Source organism: Kryptolebias marmoratus, linkage group LG13, assembly GCF_001649575.2.
Source record: "Kryptolebias marmoratus isolate JLee-2015 linkage group LG13, ASM164957v2, whole genome shotgun sequence".
In the NCBI taxonomy this organism is placed as follows: Eukaryota; Metazoa; Chordata; class Actinopteri; order Cyprinodontiformes; family Rivulidae; genus Kryptolebias; species Kryptolebias marmoratus.
Genome location: NC_051442.1, coordinates 13118787 through 13124093, shown reverse-complemented (window position 1 = coordinate 13124093; position 5307 = coordinate 13118787).

Below are 5307 nucleotides of genomic sequence, written 5' to 3'. Positions count from 1 at the left end.
TGCTGCCGCACCTCGCGTTTCACCCTCATATTTGAACAGGAAATATGCAATTTCAGCGATTTTGACTATAAAAATGCGATTTGGACCATAAAAATGTTCAAAAATTACTCATACATAAAGATCAGTGGACAAATATTAATAATCATTTTATGTTATGATTTTTTTTTCTTGTCATGATGACAGGGGAGGCTCTGCCTCACCTGCCTCCCCTGACCGCACGTCCCTGCTGGCTTCCATCCTTTCATATTAACAATTTAAAAAAATTATAAATACACACGATGTGTTGGAAAACAGTGTTTGGTGGCTGACTGATATTTGTCAGGCTAAGTTGGAAAAAGACTGATTCTCTCTGCGATTAAAAAAGAAAAAACCCCACACAAGACCAGGTTTATTTGTTATTTATTTGAGGTTATTTATTAAATAATCACCAGGAGCCGTCGACTGAAATGAAAGTTACAACCTTGACATGTTTATGAGGAGTCTTGCAGAAGATTTCAGATCCACTGAAATCAGAAAGCTCACAATCCTAAACATTCAGTGACTGTGAACTTAAGGGAAGCACCTGACTTTGTTATTGAAATAATGAAATATGTCTAAAATATAATGATAACAATAAAAAGTTTAATTAAAAATGCAAAACCAAATAAAAAAAATAGAGTCTAATTGATCCCACACTATAAATTTCAAGAATTACATCATGATGTTTTTTTTTTTTTAAATTCGCAGGTGGGAAATAAAATATTCTAAAGTTATTTTTAAAAAGCAGATTAATTAAAAAAAGCTGCAGACAGCTGACAGGAAACTCGCCAACATAAAGCAGCAAACCGAGGCTGAGTGTTTTTATTGAATGTGCCCTGGGTGATCAGCTCTGCAGCAGCAGGACGGCTGGTTTGATATTTACAAGCTTTGATTTCTTTTTTAGGAACTAAATAAAACACCACCTAAAATGCCACAGTGCAGTGCCGAAAAAGGAAAAGGAGAGAAATGTTCCTTATAAGAATATATACGTATAGCTCGTAATGACTTTACAATAAGTGATGAACGTGAGGAAACACAGAAATACAGCTGCAGAAGTCATTTTACACCCAATATTAAGGCTTGGACTCATGATGCCTCAGTATTTACACAGATGTATCAGCTGTATGATATGATTATGAGTAATAAAAGAATAGGTATTCGAGTGAAACAATTATTCTGAGACTTCACACGCGTTGGCATGTCTACAGATCTGACAGCCCAAAACAAAACAAATAAAAAGCAGTTGGATCCTAAATTTATTTCTGCCAATTTTGTTTTTACTTTGATGTGATATCAATAAAAATATCATCTTTCTTTTTTGTTTATCAGAAGGACTTCTATAAAAAGCCAGAATATTAAATTGCCGTTCAAAACAGCATGTAATGACAGCAGATCCGCCACTAGATGGCGACCTAACCTTGACATTGGCTCTCACTGCAACCTTCCCCCCCTTAGAGACAGGATCATGTAGGGCAATAATTACACCATTTATTTGACAGAATTATTTGTTGATGGGAATTTGCTTTCCTGTCAGTCAGGATGACGTAACAGCTGGACATCTGAAGACCGAATGAACAGGTAACAAATCACAGGATGTGGGTGTAAATTTGATGAAAGAAAAAACAAAGAATGGGCATGAAAAACACTGAAAACTATGGTGCAATTTTCACTAATTTCCCTGTTTTCTAGTCTCTAATAATATCAAATTGAATAACATCAGTAGACTATAATTTATAATGTTTTATACACACAAATGATTAAACTAGCTACTGTGAGGGGCTGTTTGTGGCTGCTAATAAACATGAAATGTGGGACAAACTAAGTTTTATAGGAGATTCACTTAATTTTGCTCGTGGCATGCTGCCCTGGCATGATAACATAAGAAAGGAAGAAAACGACTCCACAAAAGGACCTATTCCAACACTCTTTACTGTATAGCTTAACCTGCAGCAAGCTCTGATATCATTTGATTCATTATTACAATATAAAAAATATTTTACTCCAAATATATTGACACCTGAACGGAGCAATGATTCCCAAGTTATCCATGAAACCTGTTTTTACGTCTACCTATAAAGATAGCTGATCATATAGTTATTTACCTTTATTTACATTTAACGCAGGTATCTCAAGGAAAAGGTTTACAGAGAAACATTAGAAAAAACTTTATAAACCAGAATACTGTCTGTCTTTACTGGTATGTTCTGATATGCTTATTAAGAAATGCACTTGCAGCAGTTTTTTTCAGAGCAAAGGTTAGTTCTTAATGAGCTCACAGGTGCAGGGCACAGGTGTCTTCTGTATGAGACCTAAGGAAAAAAAACAAGCTGCTGCACCAACGCAGAGTTCTTCCTTTACAACACCTCTGTCGTCTGCCTATTCACGCTGGTTGATTTAGCAAAAATGCATCTTTCAGTCATCTACTTAAAGAGCACAGCTAAACACTGGGAATAGTTTTCACTGTGTGCACAACACTTTCTCTTAAATATACAATCTCGAAACCTTTCACGGCACTTGATAGTTGTGCACTTGCTTAAACAACACAAGAAGCTTAGCAGATAATTGTTAGTTAATCCCAAATACCTGATTTGCAGTTGTACAATGCTTCCCAACCTCCCGTAATGGACTGCATATATATATATATATATATATATATATATATATATATATATATATATATATATACATATATACTTTTTCTGATTGTTTTTACTTTCCACATCAACTAATCTAGAATTATACATTTTGTTTTCATCCCGATGAAACTAAATGGGAAATCTTACTGGTCAATTCGCTGTATTTGTAGCGTCTGTTCAGCTTTATTTAGGTCCCACAAAGGGAGTTTTTAATTCACTCGGAAACACCAGTAGGAAGCAGAGGAAAAACATAAGAGGAGCTCAGTGTCTTCAGGAGGAACTTTTACCCACCGGGACACATCGGGATGTGAGGCGGCCGAAGAGCTAACCGCCAACTTAGCTTTCAGCTGAGTGACATTAGGAGCTACAGCATGCAAATTAAAAAGAGCTACCTGCTGGTACAGTGGAGGACTTGCTCAGAAAATTAAAACTATAAATAGAGTTTTAGAGAAATATAGTTGATGAAATTTATGTGTATTGCAATTAAAACTAAGCCTGGAGGTGCTTATCTTAGCTTATCTTACCTTAGCTTAGCTTAGCTTAGCTTAGCTTAGTTTATCTTAGCCTAGTTTAGCTTAGCTTAGCTTAGTTAGCATAGAGAGCAGAAGCAAGAAAAGTGTCCAGTGTCAAAGCACAAAATATGTCATTATTCACCTAAAAAACTCACTTTTTAATTATTTGTATACTCAAAACTGAAATTTAAAGCCATTTACTTTATTTTTGTGGGTGCCGAATGTGTTTTTAGTGACTCACCTCACATCTGCTTAGGCTAGTTTTTCTAAATTAAATGAGAGCAGTCAGTTCATGACTGGTATTTGTCCTGCAAGTTTTTGTTGTTGTTCCCAACAGATTTCTACGGTTGATTCCTTCTGCTCACCAACAAAGATTTCTTGGAAGAAGGCAGTGAATCAGAAGGCTCTGCTCTAACAGGTTCAGATACGGGTTCACAGGAAGTGATCCGCCAACATGTCAGACATGTTTGAATTAGTTTGAGATCGCAAGAACTGATTCTTTTAAACCATTTTTTTTAATCTGTACTTTTATTGCTGCCAAACTAAGATGGCCTGATGGCATTTATTGATACTGAAAATGTTTCAAGCTTATTGGCTGAATGTTTAGATTTTTTTTTTTTTGCATATTCACAATGAGAAGTGAAAACCTGGCAAAGAGTTACTTGGGAGAGAACCTCAATATTATGTTTTTATCTGGTTGAATCACTGTGATTTTCTTTTTAAGTTTACAGATCTACAAAATTCTCAAGAATACTAAAGAAAGCTGACGTTTCTTGTCTCTCTTTGCTTCCTTTATGCACCTTTTCTTTTCTTTTTTTTTTTTTTTTTTGGGCCATCATGCGGGGCTTTCCTTCAGTGCTGGTCATGTGTGCAGCTGGGGATGGAGGCCATGCAACGCTAATCCTCCTCCCCGGCTCAGGAAAGTACCCTGCCTCCCTGTGCAGAACGAAAACAACAAAGAGCTGAGTGTGGCTGCAGCCTCCAGGGTTCAGTGCACCCACCAGAACATGTCCAAGAGTCACAGCTTGCTGCTCCTTCCAACCCATCTATCCATGCGTGACTCTCCTTCCCTCTCCTGTTTTCTCGATTTGACCCCCTTTTCAACCCACGAAAAGCAAACTGCAATGTAAAAACTTCTCGTTTTTCTGTGATAAAAGACTTTGGAGCCTTACAAAAAGAGAACATGCTGAAAGACTGTGGCTATTAAATTCTAAAACAATAAAAGTGTATAGAACTTGAACTGACATACAAATGAAGAAGGGAGGGGAAAACAGGATCCAGTTGGTTCTAGTTAACAAGGAAATGAGACACGCAAGCATGACAATTATTAAAAAAGTAATAATAAAAAACAGATATGAGTAAAATAGAGATCTGACTCGCTCATTTTTCAAACGTATTGACTCAGTCTCACCACACTGGATGGATGTTGCCACCTCTGTTTGTGCCAGTTACTTCCTGGTTGTGATGATGTCAGAACAGCTGGGGAAGGATTTCAAAAATGACCAAATCTAACCAAGAACAGCAACAACAAAAAAAGTCTCCTGCAGCAGAAACATGCTATGCTCATTTGGTTTACTGAACTGAGAAAAAAAAGTGTTTATGAATCTTAGTGTTAGTGTTTACTAACCTGTCCTGGAGGGGGGGCATTTATTAAGATTTTAAATAGCAGTTACATTCTTTATTTGGCAGCATTAATGTTAGAAAAGTATTATTACTTGCATAGAAATAAATGCAATTTGAATTGCTTTTTCTCATTTTATAGGTTTGAATCCATATAAATACTATTTTTCATCTTTTTCTTATGGAGGTTTGAACAAGTGCGCATAACTGCTTTGCACATCAAATTTAAACTTTTGGTTTATTCAGTTTTATTTATGAGATTTATTTATAAGATCTATGAGATGTTTAATCGCTCTCTTAGTGTTTGTGTTTCTGAACAGGACTTAAGCTGAAAGTTAAGTTAAGCAGTGCGCTCGGAGCTCAAACCCCCGCGCGTAATTACGCACACGATAACGGCTTTCAGAGCGAATTTCGTGCTTTTTGACATCCAAAACGCGTTTATTTTCAGCCGGGAGGCTGCTTTGGAGTTAGTTGAGCACCCTCCTCCTCCTCCTCCTCTTCTCTCTCTTCTTTACCCCCCC